At 38.3% G+C, this 19,400-nt stretch overlaps 1 protein-coding gene across 6 annotated transcripts in view; it reads left to right on the top strand.

The window, feature by feature from the left end:
* The first annotated feature begins 6,341 nt into the window (after positions 1-6,341).
* ZMYND11 (zinc finger MYND-type containing 11) overlaps positions 6,342-19,400 on the top strand; it is a 160,125-nt gene continuing 147,066 nt past the window's right edge. For 3 of the 6 annotated variants that reach the window (XR_011976190.1, XM_072650068.1, XM_072650071.1), the window contains exon 1: positions 7,013-7,128. The gene's annotated coding sequence lies outside the window, so the exon portion shown is untranslated. Of the gene's footprint in view, positions 6,480-6,969; positions 7,129-19,400 lie in introns of those variants that run through there. The other 3 variants (XM_072650070.1, XM_072650072.1, XM_072650069.1) reach the window with 2 other exon arrangements.

Below are 19,400 nucleotides of genomic sequence, written 5' to 3'. Positions count from 1 at the left end.
AAGAAAAGGCCCTGAGCAAAGGTCAAGTTCATTGTCTCAGCTGGTCTCTTACTCCACTTTCTTGACTTTTTATATGCAAATGAAGCCTCCCAAAGGTCTGACACCTTCATCAAGTGAACTGAGGGATCAACACTCCCATCCAACACATAATTGTGACTTGGTTACAGAAAGAGATCATGAAAATCTCAAATAAACAGTTGTGAGGATCTTGGCATGTTTCTCGCTTGTTGTCATTTGTTGCCACAAAATTCCTGGATGATAAATTCAAAAGTAATTAATGATTTTTTTAAATCAAAGATTGAAAAAGGATGACACACTGCAGCTGCTACTTAAGAAATAGCATGTTGATTTAGGATCACTGAAATTGTATTGTATTGTATTGTATAGTAATTCACAGACAGAACTAATAGAAGTTGTCCATCATTTTAAGCAATGTCATGTCACTGAATTTCAAATCTGCAGACTTGATAAAACATTATGGGACAAAATACCTCTCCCTAAAATAGTAGCTGTGTATTGAGAGAAGACTAGGTCATAACAAGTATTTATCAAGCAACTACTATGTGCCAGGTAATGTGCTAAGCCTTTTACAAATATTATCTCATTTGATGGGCTACAAACAAAGGGTTAGAAGCTATGAATTAAAATGTAAGTGTGGGATCTTGAGTATTTTAAATGTTTAAAGAAAGAAAAGGAAGTTGGGGAAATTTTAAGACAATTGCCTGGTAATATGACTCTTTAAATGAGTATATAAAATTATACAATACTATATCTCCCATAAATCAGTACAAGGTAATTTTTGTGAAGAGTCTGACAACCCTGGAGTCAGGGAATGGGTTAAGGAAGTCTTCACATGGGCAGAATATCTGAAGTGAACCCTGAAGGAAAACCATATGGCTTTTCCCACATGAGAGGTGGACTTGAGGGAGTGCAAGTCCAAGTATTGTTGCTGTCGATGTTGGGGTTTTTTGTTTCAATCGTGTCTGACTCTTCGTATCACCCCTTACAGTCATTTTCTTGACATTTTCTTATGGTTTTCTTGGCAAAGATACTGGAGTGGTTTACCTTCTCCAGTTCATTTTACAGATGAGGAAACTGAGGCAAACAGGATTAAGTGACTTGCCCAGGGTCACATAACTAGTAAGTGTCCAAGGCCACATTTGAATTCAGGTCCTTTTGACTTCTGGGTGGGAGCTATACCTACTGCACCACCCAGCTGCCCCTTAAAAGTATTATTCTGAGAAGTGGTCCCTGGGTTTCGTGAGATTGCCATAGGGATTCATAATAAAAAAACAGTTAAGAATGCTTGCTTTACAGGAGCACTGGCATAATTGATTGGGATGAAGCTATATCATGGGTGATTTGTCTTGTTTAATTATTATATACTTCATATTTTAAGGCTTTATTGATGAATGAACTTCTAACTTTAGAATTACTGTTCAGTGATAGAACAAGTCCTATACAGACTGGATACAGTCATCATTGATTGTACATTGAAGCTACAAGTGCCATTCTTAGTTTGGGAGATTTGTCTCTTAAATAGAAGAAAAAGTCGCATTAAAAGTATAGTTTAATGTAATCATTTTTGCTTGGATGACAAAAATTAGTATTCTTGGAAGTATAGCTGCTTGGAATCTCATTGTTTGTATGCCTAACATACAACTGTTTTTCTTTTGTAATGAAATAAATGTTTCCTTGATGCTTTTTATCTTTACCACACATTCATTCTTCCTCTCCCATGAAATCTGCCTTGTTACAAAGAAAAATTATTAGGCAAAAACATCCTATATAGAAGTGTCTGGCATTATACATAGTATTCTGTCTGAGTAGCCTCCTACCTTTAAGTCCTGTTTCTATCGCTTTTGTAACATTTTTGCAAAAAGTCATACTGAAGTTTCACTCAAAAATGTAAGAAAACATAGCTTCTTTAAGGATACTTGCAAGATAATTATTAATAGTCTAACTGGACATATCACCAACCTGTGATAAAAGTTCTCTCTCATACAGAATATGTTATCCTTAGCCTCATTAATGAGAAACTGCCCATTGGTAAGCCTCTGTTCCATACAGTAGCTACCTATGTCTGAGTTTATTGAAGGTGTTGAATGTCTGTCAAGGGCGAATTTCCTAAAGACCAATAAGTATCAAAAGGAATCTTTACAGGTTCTGGCACCATATCCTGGGCAACTAGCACTTCCAAACTATCAAGGGCATAGCTGATAATTTTGTCAGAGGAAGAGATTTTACTCTATCTAAGCAAGAACAATCTAGCCTTAAATTCCATTGCTTCAGAAGAGGCTGGTGCTCACATCAGCATATGGACTATGTCCCTTTTCTCAGGAAGGATCCAAGGAGTCTGTGGAAGCATTCACATTCCACTTATTTGCTATCCATAGACATCTAGCCAGCTGTAGCATATTTATCAATAAACCCCACTGGGGTATATATACATATATACATTCACACAAATATACATATATACACATACGCATGTGTGTACATATATGTACGTGTGGGTATACACAGGTATCAAACTAGTATATTGGGTTTTGCTCTCACCTTTTATTGGCATGCCAAAACCATTCATCAGCTCTCTAGAGAATATTTGCTGCTACAAGTTAGGGAATGGGCAGAAGAGATCTGTCTCCTCTCTAACTCATTGAATGAGTCCCATAAAGCTGACAGGCTAAAAGACACAACAATTGCCACCAGAAGCAAAAATAAAGTAGGGAGGTGGGGAATCAAGAACTCAGATAGGAAAGAACTCTGTTCCTTGAGCCACTAAAAATAGAGTAAAAAGATAATAGTTTAAACTAGGACTGAAAGTAAGCAATGTTAGATGGAAAGGACAGCATTTGACACTAGAATGGGAGAGTGTAAGTATACAGAATGCATGGAAAGCCTTGCTTAAAACTAGGCTCAGTAATGTGAGTCTACACCTGTGATTTATGTCAACTATATTACAATCTGTCCTCCAGTTCTATCACAGTATAATAAAATTTAGTCAAGGACTTGAAATTATCTGTGCATATTGCACTACACACAAGGTGATGTTAGAAAGAACAGTGTTTGAAATCAGGACACCTGGGTCAGAGTTTGGACTTTTGCCTGTGTGGTGATGCACAAGACTCCACAATTCTGTTCTTCAGTTTTCTCATCTGGAAAATGGAGATAATAACACACCACAGCACCAGTAGTAGTGCTGTCATGAGAAAAGCATTTTTGAAAAGTCCTATAAAACTCTAAGTTAGTATTGCTTTTAGAGAAGAAAAGGAGAGTCTAGGATTCAGTGTGGTGTTACATCTCACAGCACTTTGTACTTCCCTTATCTATTTGAGTTTGAATTATGGTTATTTCTGTGCATGTCATATCCTCTTCTAGCCTGCTTGAGAGCAGGGTACCCTCTTCTATCTTTGCAGTTCTATCAGGTCCTGTCACTGTGCTTTGTGTATTGAAGGTACTTATCTAAAATGTTTGTTGAATGGAGAAGACTGTCTTTTTTTTTTTTAACTGTTGCCAGTGGCATCATCCAAGAGTTAACTCCAAAAATACCCCAGAGATAGCACATGGAGTTCATTCACAGTCTTACTACACTGGGTTCCAATTTAAGATTTCTAGATGAGAATACATCATATGTTGACTGGCAATTTGGAATACTGAAAATTCAATCTATTCAGCATTAGAATATTTCAGCATTAGAAAAGATCCAGCAAGTGGGTCTAGGCTACTGTCTTAACCTTTTTCTCCCCCAAAGTTGTGAACCTGGTCTCTCAACCATTTTTCCCCAGTAGGAATATATCATTTATGTAATAATCAAATTGTATAATGTCTTTAAATTGCTTTGCTAATCTTAAAATGGATAGCTAGTTGGAACAGTGGAGAGAGTTGGGGGCTGGAATCAGAAAGACTCATCTCCCTGAGTTCAAATCTAGCCTCAGACATTTGCTAGCTGTGTGACCCTTGGGTCATTTATCCCTATTTGCCTCAGTTTCCTCATCCGCAAAATGAACTGGAGAAGGAAATGGCAAGCCACTCTAGTATCTTTGCCAAGAAAACCCCAAATGGGATCATGAAGAGTCAAACATGACTGAAATGACTGAACATCAATCTTAAAATACTATATAAAAGTTCATTATTATTGAAATTTACAAGGATATTGTATATATTAACTTTTTGAACTTTGAATTTATTTCCTATAAAATGAGAAATGTCATAATTTGTATATGTACATATGGATACATGTATATCATAATTTTTGTAATAAAAACGGAGCTGGTTTGTGGACTACAGTTTTTAAGGTGAATTCTGGAAAGCCTAAGGATGGCCTTTAGATTAAACCAGAAGCGGCTTATGCAGTAATACAGGGTTTGAGGTATATGTGTGTGAGGTGGGTGGTCACAAGGATTGGGATAGTCATAGGGGCTGATTCCATTGATAGAGGGCTTTCTGAAATAAAGAAACCTCATCAACCAACGCAGTTCAGACCTTGGGTGTAATTTGCAGAGTTGTGCCTAGAGCACTGAGAGATTAAAGTGACTTGCCCAGGTTCACTCACAGTACCAGTCAGTGGTAGAACATGAACACAGGTCTTCCTGGTTCCAAAGTCATCTCTATCTATCTATCATCTATCTATCTATCTATCCGTCTATTTGTCTATCTGTCTCTCTCTCTGTCTGTCTGTCTAGCTATCATTTCCTACTGCCAGGAAGCAAACTTTTTTGGAGGGCGGGGGAGTGAAAAGAGGTAATTACCTAGTCCTTCAGATAGCTGTATTTTCTGTTAACTATTTCTGAGAGTAGAAAACACAGTGGACTAGATGTCATGAGATGTGACTTCTAATTTCAGCTTGAGTGTACTAAATTAACTGTGAACTCATTTCACCCTTTGGGTGTTTTTCTTTAAGGTCCCTTCCAAATTTAATATTCTCTGATTCATTGATTCCTAAGTACCCTTTGTGCCTTTCAAACTTCATCTCTATTTTTTCTACCTCTGTCCTTCAATCATCCTCTTTCCAAAGTGGAGGTAGACAGGGTTGGGTGCTGCTTTCTTCCCCCAAACCCCAGACTGAGGAGAGATTAGCTGCTGGTGAGTGTAGTGGGTCAAAAAACATCATACTCTGAAGGGAAAATTATCAGGTTAATTTCAGGGGAAAAGTCACAGAACAGTGATATATAGTGAAAATACACACAAATGAATTAGTCGGTGATGAGAAAAGCAACAGATAAAAATTGAAGTAATTTGCAAGACATAATTGGATTGAAACTTGAATTTATGTGACAGTTTTTCTTATACCTTTTTTTAACACAAACACAATGTAGCTTATCTGTGTGTCTATGTATACACTAAAATGAAATAATGTAACTATTTTTGAAATACTTGGGGCCAACTATTTCCACCATTTCATAGACTGAGAATTTGAATTGCATACAAGTTGATTTATTTACTTTCATTAGCCAGTAGTGGAATTAATTTCTCCTGTTCCTTTTGATACTGCTACACCTTTTCTTCACACCTTTTCTTTGTCTTAATTTTTCTGATAACTCCTCAATACCATCTCCAAAAGTGTAGGGTGGCATGTTCTTCAAATTAATTTTGTTTCCAGAATTTTGGGATGTCTCATGAGATAGCCAGAAACCTCCAGCGGTATAAGTAAATCAAGGTTGGGAATCACTTAATAGGCCAGGCTATGGTAATATTTGTTCCATCCCTGAAGCAGACCACCTAGTAAGGCAGGGTGGACAGACAAGCACGTCTATACACTTCTGTTCTTCCAAGTTCCAACCCAATCTTTAAAGCTTGGCGGAAGGATGATGAGTTGGCTTAAAAATGATGCCTCTCCCTGACCAACTGCCTTCCAGTCACAGTATCAGATTTAATAACCAGGTAAGAGACGGAAAAAAAAAGGTTTTTGGTCACAGGGCCCTAAACGACAGGCATTCAGGAAGGAGTCCAAGATGTACAAAGCCAAGCTCACCTGCTCCCTTACCTTCCTGAACTGAACATCAAGATTTCTCGTGGCCTAATTTACACCTGGCGATTGTAAAGAACAATCTCCTCCTCTAATCCTTGTTTGTGCCGGCCTTGCTAACATGAGATGTACCAGCAGATCTTTCCGCATCCGAGCCTGGGACTAGGGGACCTTCCACTTCTCGGGCTACACCTCCTACATCGGGTCCTGAACCTCTCCCCCAGAGTCGGGTGATTTAAAGACGAATGCCTGCGAGGGGCTGGGAGAGACCTCCCACGGGCACACAAACACGAACACCACGGACACACACACGGCAGCGTAATCCCGTTGAACCCCGGCCCGGCCAGAACCACGCACACCCGCCACCTCTCTGACCGCGGCCACGACGAACAATGAGAAAGCCAGCTCCCGGTCCCTGTCCGCCTAGGGTCGCTCTCCGTTACTACCCGAGTGTGCACGAGAGGTTCTTCGCACGTGCCACAGAATCCACCCGAGAGGAGGCACTCCAGAAGTGAGGAGGGGGGGTGGGGCGGGAGCTCGGGGAGCCTGGGTGTAAATGCAGATTTATTTTCATCGTATAAATACACGTAAAAAAAAATCCGTGCTCGGGGAAGGAAGCAGGTCCGGAGGCAGCCGCTAGAGTTCCCCTTCTCCCCACGCGGCGGCTGCGCCTTCTCGCCCCCTCGGAAACCAACCCTGTTTACCCCGAGAAACCTGACCTGTGGACACGGGGGGAGGGGGATCAGACACAATAAAACTCCAGGGGGGGGCGAGGGAGAGGGAGAGCGAGGGAGGGAGCGGGGAGGAGGGAGGGAAGGAAGGAGGGGGAGGGGAGGAAAACACACGCACACGCAGACACACACACACGCACGCACACAAAACCAACATGTGAAGGGGGAGGCAGCAGCGGCCTGGGGACGGGATTGAAAAGTTTCCCCCGGCAGCCAGGCAGGCCGGCGGGCGCGCCTCCCAACTTCTCGCCCCCCCTCCCCCGGCCCCCTCCCTCCTTCCCTCCCTCCTCGCTCCCCGCGCCCTCCGCGCTCGCTCGCTCCCTCCCTCCCCTCCCTCGGCTCGGGAGCCAGCCCGCCGCCCTCCCGCCCGCCCGCCCGCGCGCCGCCGCCGCCGCCGCCGCAGCACCAGGTGAGGAGCGGAGCGACGCTGTAAGTGGGGAAGAGGCGGGCGGACCGAGGGGGAGGCTGGGGCTGGGGCGGCCGGGCCGAGGGGGCCCCGCCGGGCGGACTCTGCCCCCGCCGCCCCGGGGCGGCCCCCGCGCGCGCCCTCCCCGCCGCCCCTGCCTTCTCGTCCTCCATTGTCGCGGCTGCTCTCCCGCCCCCCCGCCTCGGGTCTCTCGCCTTCTCTCTCCCGGGGCGGGTGGTGTGATGGAGGATTATCAACATGGCGCCTTCCAAACTCCCGAGCCCCGGGCCCGCGGGCCCCGCCGGGAGGGCGAGGGAGGGGAGGGCGGCGGCCGCGGGGGTCTGACCCCCCCCGCGGGCAGGCCGCCCCCCGCTCCTTCCCGCCCTTCCCTGTCGTGCTGTCCCCGGAGCTGGGAAGAGGGGGAAGGAAGGAAGGAGGGCGATGGGCGGGAGTGAGTGTGTGTGAGTGTGTGTGTGTGCGTGTGAGTGTGCGTGTGCGCGCGCGCTGGGGGGGCCCTGAAGGAGCCCGAGGCGGCAGTGGTGACGGCTGGGAGGAGCAGCCCCGGGGGGCGGGGGTCCCCGCCTTGTTGTGGCCCTGACCCCGCGCCCAGCCCCGCCATCTGCCCTCCTCCCGCTCGCTCCCTGGGGCCCCCGCCGAAGTTGGCCGCTGGAGCCGCGCGGGGCAGCGCGGGGGGGGCGCTCCCCGGCCCGGGGAGGGGGCGGCGCATCCTCGTGTCGGGGCTTCTGGACCGGTGTCTTTTTTTATTTTTTGGAGGGGTGAGAGGAGTGACCCCCCCCCCCCGCATACCCTCCCCTTCTCCCCCGTGGCTTTCAAAGAACGGTGGGAAAAGCTTCCCTTGCAAGAACCGCGCCGAGGCCTGGTCGGCAGCGGGAAAGCCGGGGCGTCGCGTGGAGGCCGAGGGCCGGCCGCGCTCCGTCCGGTAGCCCGGACCCTGCCCCGGGAGCCCCCCTCCACCCTCCGGGAACATGGATCTGTATGTGTGGGGGAAGGGGAGGGGAGGAGGGCGGCCGCCGGGGCCGGCCGGCGCGGCTCGTTGTCGGGCAAGGCACGGCAGCTGCCGCCGCGGGGCCCCGAAGGACGTGGGCACGAGCGGGGCTTCCTGCCGCGGGGCCTGGCGGCGCCCTCCTCGCCCTGCTCCTTCAACAGGTCCCCGCTTTGCTCACGCCTTTAAAGGCAGATAATAAAAGTTCCCCGCGTTCCCTCACCCACCTGGTGACAAGCAAGTGTACTTCCACCCCTTGGGGAGCGTTTAAGGAAAACGATGTTTGTGTTTTTGAGAGAGAAGCCCCTCGTCCCTGTCTGGACTTGCCAGGGTTCTGATGGAGTTAAAAGGAAGGAGGACAGTCTTTGGAAGAAAAGCTGCGTGGTCAGTTGGCTCTGGCTGCCCCTGACCTCTTGGAGGAGGTCCTTCCCCCCCACCCCGGGCTTCCGAAGCCTTTTAAGTTGTGTGTACTTTGATTGTTTGACCTGAGTTTTGTCCTTTAGACCGAATCTCTGGCTACTAAGGATCTGTGTGACGCCAGAAGTATTTTACAAGAACTTTGGGTCAGTGGTGAAAGCCCATCGTGAAAATATGAAACTGGTCATTTGTAAGATGGTGTTACATTCCCATGAAGGAAAATTATGAAGCAGGTGGAATTAGAGAAAAAGGCGATATTGGTTTACACTTTTAGAGGACTTGGAGTTTTCAGTCTCTCTGGCATTTAAAAGGAGGGATCTGGCACTACATCACTTTAATAAACGATTTTATTATTATCTTTTTGTCCTAAAATTAGTTTTTGAAGAAAAAAACTTTTAATAGTTCTCCCCTTCCATATAAAATGAGTTTTGTGAGTTTTAATTCAGACTTTGTTAAAAGGCATCAAACAAACTTTACCAGACTTGGGGGAGGTAAGATCATTTAGGGGGAGCAGTCTTGGGATACAATTACATTTACTTGCAAGATGTTGGGGAAGTAGCTCTTGGTTTTGAAAGTTGTGTCTTTCCTAGACAAGGATCCATTTGTAGTTTTGATTTCAGAATAAAAACCACTGAAACATACCAGCTGAGTTACTAACATATCCAAGACCCTTTGCAGGAGTATTCTGCTTAATGTTAACTGACCAGTTTTGGTAGAGTGGTCTGCTGCTTGGCTTACAATCATTGTGTTAACTCTTTTTTTTTTTTTTTATGATAGCCTAAATTAGGAATTCAAAGGTCAGAAAAGATAATGTAGCTAAGTTCTTAGTAATTTCCCAGATAAATTGGAGATGAGTTCATCAAAACTATAATGGTGAACAGCTGTTGGTGATTTTTCTTTTATTAAAACACTTTAACAATGGCTTTAACACAGTGTTTTAGCTTAATGAGGTACTTTTCATAGGCACAGATACATGAAAGGACAGTAAATTTGGTCATAGATGTCAGCATCCCTACTTGGGACACCATGGAAGCATTCTTTAGTACTCAGAGTGGTGACCTTAAACAAGTCACTTCTTCTTGTGGACCTCAGTTTTCTCATCTTTAAAATGAAGGGATTGGTTTAGATGGCTTCTGAGGTCTCTTCTTACTCTAGATCCATGATCCTTTTATTTGGGTCTTTCTCACAAGTGTAACAACACAAAATATATCGTGTATACCTCTCAGAGAGAACTCTTTTTGAGTGTTGATGCCCTCTGTGCCTAAGGCATTTTTACTTGGTAGCTTTCCTGTATCAGTACCTAGCTGGATACAGTGAAATCCGGTAATATTGTTGTACGCAAATACTTTAACTACAGCCTTAACGACCTGGCGTCTGATTATCATTTTGTTACATATGCCTACAACTCACATCCACATGGAAAATTTTGCAATTAAGCAGTTAAATAAAAGAAATTAAAGGGAGAACTGGAGAGCAAAAATTTGCCATAAATTATTTCTTACAGAATGTTTTAAAGTTTATCCTGTTCTGCCTGAAAACTCTTAGTATTTAACATTGGGTTTAACAGTGATCTTTTTTGCTATGTAAATGGTTCTGTCACATGGATAGCACTTTTTTCATTATCTAGGCATTTTTTAAGAAAACATTTCTCGTTCTAGGTATTACTTTCAGCATAGGTTAATATATGATTTGTCTTAACTAGATTTGTTTTCTTGTTGGCTATGTAGTATTTATCATTTTACAACCCTTTAAAAAGAAATTCTGAGCTCTTCTCACTTGTTTGGACTTTTTTGGTTGATGTGTAAAACTTATCTTGGTTGGAAGAAGATTGATATTCTTCCATCCTTTGTTTTGAATGTTTTTTTTCCAACCAAGCTTATGTTATGCCGACTTGAAAAAGAAGGTATTCATGCTCACAACATTCACTAGTGTAATTTTTTTTCCCCTAAATTACTTTGATAGATCTGTGATTTCCTCTATGTGGGCACTCCTTCAGATACAGTTTACCCCCTGGCAGTGGTGGCTCTGGCAGTAAAGCAAGATTACTTCTTACTTTCCCAGTTAACAGTTGCAATGCCCACTCTCCTGAACGAACAGAATGTACTGAAAGAACAAATGGGAATCTATAGCTAAGGTTATCTTTGTCAATAGAAAGGTTTGGTGAGGCTATAAAAGAGCCACAGATTAATCTGAACCTTCCCTCTAGCCACCAATTTGTTTATGTTCAATTTAGGATCTTTTTTTGTCTATTTTTTTTAATATGAACCAAATTTCTGCCCTTTGATTGATGAGGTACTAAGTATAGAAATGAAAAAAAGTAAAAGATAATTTACTATTGTATTAAACATGATAGTCACTATTTGTTGAACTGACAATCACTTCTTGATAATTTAAATACCTAAGAGGAGCCAATAATGCATTCCATTGTTAATGGAATCAGTATTGATTGTTAAATCAGTACTGGTCTTAGAGTTCTGGTGCTAAGTCTATTCTTAATAGGTGGGGAGACCTTAGAAAAGTCATTTTTAACATGTAAGGCTCAGTTTCTTTATCTGTAAAATACCTGTAAAAAACTGCCTAGACCACAGGATTATTGTTGGGATCAAACAATAACTATGTAAAAGCTTTAAGGTTTGCAAAGTGCTATATGAATGGTTTGAGTTTTTAAAATTTTATTCTCACATTAACCCTGAAACATTAAGTTATTATCCTCATTTTGCAGATGAGAAAACTGAATCAGAAGTTAAACGATTTGCCCAGGGATGTACAGCTAGTAAGTGTCTAGGGTTAGATTTAAACTTAGATCTTTTTGACTCCAAGTCCAGTATTCCATCCAGTGTATCATTTAAGTAAGATAAAATATATAAAGCACTCTGCAACTACCTTAAAATATTGTGCAAATATAAGGTTATAATTGATACTCCTATAGCTATCTTCCTAACTGGAAGAAGAAAAGCTATTTTAAGGTAACTATATTACATTCTTAATTACAGTTACACGTCACTTTTAGCTACATGTGGACATAAGCAGTTACTAGGGATATAAGTGAGTAAGGTTTTTTGTTATTTTGTAATCTGGAAGATTGATTTTCTTTGTAAATGATTTTAAGAATCTTTTAATAATTAGTTCTCAGTAGCAATCCTCTCTGAATGTGTTGACTTTCCTTTCATACACAAGCCCTATTCTTCATTCACTCAATTAATGTTGACTATTTTCGCCACAAAACCTTTAGCTACAGCTTTTAATAAGTAACATAATTGACTTAGCTGTTTTTTTTCTGCCCATCCTTTATTGAAACGTTCACCACATCTGATTTCAGGAACCCTTATTTGTTACTTCATGTATCACAAGGAATGTTCTGAAATTCCAAAATAAAAGTGAAAGAACATCAATGAAAATATATATACTTTATACCACTTGGAAAAAGGGGATTCATGGTGATTGTGAAAGGAAAAACCTGTTACATTGGTTTTAAAACATTGTCTAGAGATTGGGTGGTCTCTCCCAAGTTGCCCTCTAGGAAAGGTCTTGTGTTTTAGTATTCCCCTTTTTTTTTTTTTTAATAGTTTGGCATCTTCTGGTTTTGTTTCAGTCACAAATTAATTATTATTCAGTTAACATAGTAGATGTCACATTTTAAAGATTACATCAAAATCAACACCAGTTCTAGAGTTTTTTTTTCTGGTTGGCAAAGAGAAACATGAGGTGGTTTTGGTGTTTCATTGGATTTTTGTCCTGAGGATAGATACCACTGACCAAAAAAGTATGCATATTGATCCTGAGATGAATAGTAGAGGTCAAAATACAAGCAACTTGTGGGAGAAAAGAAATAGGCAAAGTAATATACAAACAGGATAATCATAATGATTAAAACTTAGCTGTATCATATAGAAACTATAGTTGCTATTTTACTGAAATTTTTCCTGTGCATTATTTTTTTCCATTAAATTCTGTAAGTTTAAAGTACAAAGGTATCTTATGAAATCTGAAAAATCTGTTAGAACTTTTGAGTAAATTTTTATATTCTGCAGAACTTTTGTGGAAGAGCATAATTTTCCTGTCCATTTGGATATATGACTAAATTTCAGTATCCTAAAAGACATTTTAAAATATTAAATATCCTGGCATTAAAGGTAAATTTCCTATCTTGGAAAACAGTTTCACAATTAAAGTGATTTTTAAAAAACAGTAGAGATGGGTGGGAGAAGCTCAAGCTTATTAATAAAGCAGATTTGAATTTTTAAAAAGTATGTCAATATTTCTTTTTATGCTATCTTAAACATCTGAAAAATAATATTTTGTTTGACTTAACAACTTCCTGGGAATTGTCCATAAATAGTTAGGTAGCACTTCATGTGTAAATGGCAGAAGAGGTTTTGGTCCGAAGTTTAAAGAGTAGAAATAATGGAGGCAACTTATAAAATTTTCATATTGTACTGTAAAGTTATTTTAAACGACAATGTCATATAACACTGGAGAAGTACTTTTTAAGTGTGTCATAACAAATTGGTGTGGTAAGAGTGCCCTCAGTTTGTAGTCAGTACAAAGACATAGCTCTGACCTTGGGCAAGTCACTTCATTTTGGTGGTACTCAATTTCCTTATTTAAAAAAATGCCAACTTTAACTAGACAGTACCACTTAAAATGAATTTTCCATTGATGCGTCTAATTCTTCTCCATACCCCCCAAAGAATGAAGCTTAATAGATTAAATCAGGGACTCTTTGTTTATGTCATAGTTCCCTTTGGCAGTCTGGTGGCTCCTTCTGAGAAAACTGTTTATAAAATAAAATACATAGGATTACAAAGAAAACCACTTTCATGTTAATAGTTATCAGACTTATTTAAAAAAAAAGAACAACTTAAGACTCTAGGTTAAGAACACCTGGATTTAAATATTTATGAGTGCTCAGATCATAAGATTGAAGAATTTAGAGTTGGAAGGAACCTTCCAGATCATCTAGCACAATCCTCTCATTTTACAGATGAGGAAACTGAGCCCTCGAGAATTTGAAGGATTTGCCTAAATTTACGCAAGTAACAAGAAGTCTATGTAATGGATTTATTCCTAAGAAGTTGTATGTGAATCACATTTTAAATGTTTTAGGGAAGCAAACCCCATGCAAAGAAACTTTTTTGGGGGGTTGGGGGAAAGTTGATGGTAGATGTTTTTATACTGCGAATCACTAATCTGTTTTATAAATTCATATTTATAGAACATATTGAAGCTTTCTATAACAAAGCAAATCAGTAGTCTGAATAAATGGAAAATGTTTATCTTAAGATAAGTTTTAATTGAGTCAATATTTCTATGTAAACCTTAACTTTAATTATTTTTAAATGAGTTCTTAACGTTTGTGCATTAATTTTCTTGAAGCAAAGGTAATTTTTTAAAAAAGCCACACAACAGAAAAACAATTGCTCTCTAAGCCTTAACTTTGATTATTTTAAATGTGTATTCTAACTAAAGGTCATTTTTTAAAAAGTAGCACAAACCTCACAAAAAGTTTTCCTTATAGTGTTCCTTCTTTAACTCTGTAACTCTGCAGTTAAATTTCTCCAATCATAGCTGCATTAAACTATAGCCACATAAAAATTAAGTAGTACTTATATCTACAGCTGTGTATTAAACACATTTTGTAGTTTTGGACATTTAATTCAGTCATTTAAGTGACAAACCCATTCCAAAAATTTTTTCATTGATTTTTAAGAAAGATTAAATCTTAAATTTTATTTAAAGATGGTAATTATTTTGTTTAGCTAAAGATATTTTATCATAGCTCTGTGAATTGATTAAATAATTAAACTTGAACTTTTTTTAGCTAGAATTTTTTTAATATAGTTTACAGTGGAAACATTTCACATAATCTGCCAGCATTTTAAACCATTCATTTTCATTTATTCATCATGGGAAAATTGGAAATAATTAATTGCAGGATAATTGAACAGAATAATTGTGTACAATTTGTTTCTGGGTTTGTGTTATTTTAAGTGAATATGAACGTATTTTAGGTCACTTCAGAAGTTTGCTTGCTGCCTGTTGGAGCTTTCAGAAGGCTGACTGTTTCATCATAAGCTATATACTGCCTGTGCCAGCAGACATTTTGAAGATAACATGGCTCAGGGAAGTTAAAAAAGAAAACAACAACCCTGTAATCTTTTTTTTAATACTTATGTTCAAGAGAATATTTTTTAGAAAATCTTTTGGAGTTTACTCCAATAAAAATATTCTTGATAGATTTGAGAGGTAGTAAGGGAATAAAAAAAGTCTCATTGCCTTTAGTAATACAGTCATTTCAAAAAGTCTTTGCTGGATCATTGCAGTTTGGATTGAAATAGCTGCTCTAAGTGATGAAGCTTCACAATTCCATAATGTGTTCATATGCATTTAAATAAATGAACTCATTCCCCTTCATAAAAAATATGAAGAAATAAATATATCAGGTGAGTTCTAGTCATATTCCTATTGTGTTAGTAGAGTCTTCAGTATCCTTATGCAGGGTATATGGATGTTAAACTTATTTTTAAAAAATTTTTAATTGAGGAAAAATAAGAACTGTAAGTGCTACTCCTTAAACTGTCCCTAAATTATTACATTTATAACTCAAAATACTTTGTTGCCCGTTGTACTGTTTATCAAGTGTCATTTGGAGAATATATAGTTCTTCTGTTTCTAGTAGAGATTTAATATGAGAGTCTTTTCTCTCAAGCAAGAAGCTTCCTTAAGTTGAAGAAATGAATTGAATTTAGCTGGGACTTCAATATCTACCATTTCTCATGGTGGGTGATGTTATATTTAAGTTGTATTTTTCTTATAATTAATAAAAATGACCAACGTGCCTTTTCTCCCTCTTAACTTTTAGTTCACATTTCTCAGTATGCTTTCATAAAAATACTTTGCATCACCACTCCTGGTAAAGAAAAAGCATGTTCTTTGGCATTTTTATGCTTATTATGTGTTCTATCTCTATTTTGGCTTGTGTCCCTCTTCAGTATTAGTAAATGAAAAACTGAAGCTCATAGAAGTGGAAACATTTCCAAGTTGTCTTGAGTTTTTCATTGACTGTCAAAGTAATACAATTTTACTCTTGAATTACAGTTAAAATCCCACAGTTTGGTTTTGCAGCCTGTGGTAATGAATTAAATCAACAACCAATCAAGTATTTATTAGTCATCTACTCTGTGCTAGGCACTATACTAGGGCCTCTGGGTACACATTAATACAAAGAAGAAACAATCCCTACTCACAAAGAGTTTGCATTCTAATGTAAAACTGAACATTAGTCTTTAGGGTATTTGGACAGTATGCTTTCCTTCTTTTTATTAAATGTGTGACTTTATAGACTGAAAGATAAACAAGTGTTTATATTTAAGGGACTGGCCTCTCCTACAACTGACCTTAGTTAAGTTTTCGAATGAATCTACTTCTGATATGTTCTACCTAAATAACAAGTGGTATAGTAGGCCAGAAAGCTCAAATATTTAGAATTTGCTTTTAAAGGTTAATTCATTTTTTAAAATATTTGTTGTCAGTATTTTCAGTTACCAAATGTATTTCAGCTTGAATGTTTTAATTGACCTGTTAATATGGAGGTATGTTTTAATCTTTTAGGAAGGAATGATATCTTTAATATTCTTTCAGAATTTGAACTTGAGAATACAGTTTGAAAATTAAATTTTGTTGAGTCAACAGAGTATAATTAGTTGTCCAGTTCCTGAAGTGGAAACAATGAGTTTAATTTAGCATAGAGATAATATTTCAGAGACTGCCCAAATAATTTATGTTGGAATTATCATGAATGACATTGGATATGAAATCTGATCCATTAGGACAAAATTGTTTTCTTTTTAAAACTTAATCATTATAAAATAATTCAGATTTTTAACTGCAACTAATTTCAGTTATGGAAGTATTGATCTTGAATTAATTATTTGGCACTATTTTTCCTATATAAAATGATTAGATCCATTTTTTACAGTTGTCAATGCTATTGGGCAAGCCTCTAAGAGATTTTCTCAATTGGAAGGAGAGAACATGTAAGAATGAGTTGGACCAATAAAATGAACGATCTGCCATAAAGAACCCAGGTCAATTATGTAGACTTTGATGAAATTAAAGTATTAACTAAATACTATACCTTTGTGAAAAGGTAATTGTTAGTGTATAACAAACCCTGTCAGGATTGAAGTGCAGTCGCAGTTGAGATAGATAATTATATATTACTTACTTTCTTTCTTTTTTTGTGTATTTCTGGCCCTATAAATATGACATCCAGAACTCTTAGCAAGATGGTTGTTTATAGTTTTGAGATCATCAACCTGAAATAAGAAGGAATTATGGCATATTTTACTAGAATAACTAACAGAAGTCTTAAGAGGAACAATCATAAATTAGTGAAAAATCTGATTCAAGTGTAATTAGGATGTACCTGGACATTTTCTCTAAAATGTGAAATGTGTTGGAATTCTGTCATCTTCTTGACATTAGGAGTAATAATATCTATTGCTGATTCTGTGAGTAGCTTTAGATTACATTGTAACTTCCTTCTGATTCTTTCACCTAATTAGCAGATTTAAGTGATGTGCTATGTAGTCATTTATTCCAAATACCAACACATTCAGATTGTTAAACTTCCCAAATAGGTAAGCTGTTTACTTTTTACAGCGATTGTCTTCTTTTGAACACTCCTTTATCACTTAACTGCAGTTATTAAGACTTCATAATATGTGCCTACTAAGTGTTACCTGATTATTTTTAACAGCCTTAGGGAAATAACTAAATTATATGTGGTTCACTGGCTGGTGTTACTAAAATCTAACTACCAGGCACTGTGATTGTAAAAATTATCAGTTAGATAAAAACAGACTTCAGTAAATGTGAGCAATTTTAAAATAAAATTCTTTTAATTTTTTTTTCCAATTTATTTGTAGTTTACAACATTTAGTTCCACAAGCTTTTGAGTTTTAAATTTTCTATCCCTCCCTCTCCCTTCCCCAAGACAGCTTGCAATCTGATATAGGCTCTACATATACATCATATTAAACATATTTTCACATTAGTTGTGTTGTAAAGAAGAATTTTAACCAATGGAATGAACCATGAGAAAGAAGAAACGAAACAAATAAGAGAAAACAAATAAGATGCTTTGATCTGCATCCAGACTCTGTAACTCTTTCTTTTGGATGTGGATAGCATTTTCCATCATAAAGTAAAAATTCTAAGCAAAAAATATCTGCCAATGTCCAATCATGGCAGTAAAAGGCCTTTTTTTTTTCTTTTTAAAAGGCTGTGGGACACAATGACATATTTCACAAAGCTGAAAAGAATTTTGAACTGAAAAGAAACTCTCTTCACCCATACCCTTAATTAAATAACACGCTATTTGAACACCTTCAGTGGGGGGCAGGAGGACTTGCTACCCTCTGAGGCAACTCATTATACTTTGTCATAGTCACAAATTTTAGAAAATTTTTGTTTACATAAATTTGCCTTGCATTTCTCACACATTGTTCTGCTGTATAGAACTGAGTAGAGCAAGTTTAATCCCACTTCCACATGACAGCCTTATCATTGATTCATTTCTTCATTTATAAAGCATTTATTAAGTACATGCTTAACTCTTGGCTATATGCTAGGAATACTAAAGCAGTCCCTGCCTTCAAGGAGTTTATGTTCTAGAGGAAAAGAACTCTTATATTGCTAACTGAGAAGAAAGTATATGCAAAGTGATTTTTGGGAAGGGCCATACTAACAGACCATTCTTATATGCCATGTACTCAATCCACTTCGCTCTCTTGTTTGTCTGGATACTATTCACTTTGCCAGTGTCCATCCTAAAATGTCCTTGGAACTGAATTTGACTTCAGACATTATCTGGAGCAGAGTATGACCCTCTTGTCACCTCCTTATTCTTGGATAATTTGGTTCTCTGAAAGCCTTCCTCAACACATCAAGAAAAGAGGCTAAAAGAAACGAATGGTAAATATTAATTTTAAATGCTTTCTGAAGTGTCAGGAATTGATAAAAACTGAGGAAAAAAAGTATTTTGAATTTATGTTTATATACCATTCTACCTGTTTTCTCCATTCTCCTTTATCTTGCTTATCAAACAACTGTGTGGTCCTAGGCAATGACAGTTGCCGTTCTTTTTAACATGAATTCAAGATAATTGAACATAAATCCTGTTAGCATATCTTTTTACATTAAACTTTTAGAAATCAAAGGTTCCAGCATTTACACTTTTTTAAAAAATGACAATACTTACTCTATTTTCAAATACTCATTTCCCCCTTTTTATGTTCATTTTAAGACATCACTTTTGGACCAGAATACTCCTTTCGTCTATATTCTTTTCTGTTTCTGATTTGATGAGTTTTAGGTTATTTTGAGAAGTGAGAAACTCATTATAACTTCAAATTTCTCAATTGTTAGAATGTAGAGAATGAGCAATGAAGGTTATTTCATTAGGTGATGTGATCCTTCTTTAGAGTTGGTAAGATGTTTTGAAATCATTTTTAAGTACATATTCTTTTTGTTTTAGTTTTAAAAAAATGTTTTTGTTGCTATCTTTATTAAATTGTAGTTATCTCAAGTATCCTTCCTCCTCCTCTGTCCTCCCCAGAGATCTATCCCACATAATAATTATTATTTGGAAAGAGGAAGAAAAAATAAGGATAAATAGTCATTGCATTGAAAAAGTCCAAAAATGTGCACAACCTGTGGACCTTACACCTCCACAAAAAAATTTAAGCTCTTATTCTTAATTTCAGTAGTTAATATGTGGTCCATTCTATTAGTTTTGAACCTCTACAGCTTTAGTTAATTACTTAAAAGATAATTAACTTAAATGATAGGACTTTTAACAGGTTTTAAAAA

Source organism: Notamacropus eugenii, chromosome 3 (assembly GCF_028372415.1).
Source record: "Notamacropus eugenii isolate mMacEug1 chromosome 3, mMacEug1.pri_v2, whole genome shotgun sequence".
NCBI classification, from domain to species: Eukaryota; Metazoa; Chordata; class Mammalia; order Diprotodontia; family Macropodidae; genus Notamacropus; species Notamacropus eugenii.
This window is presented reverse-complemented; position numbering and strand designations above follow the sequence as displayed.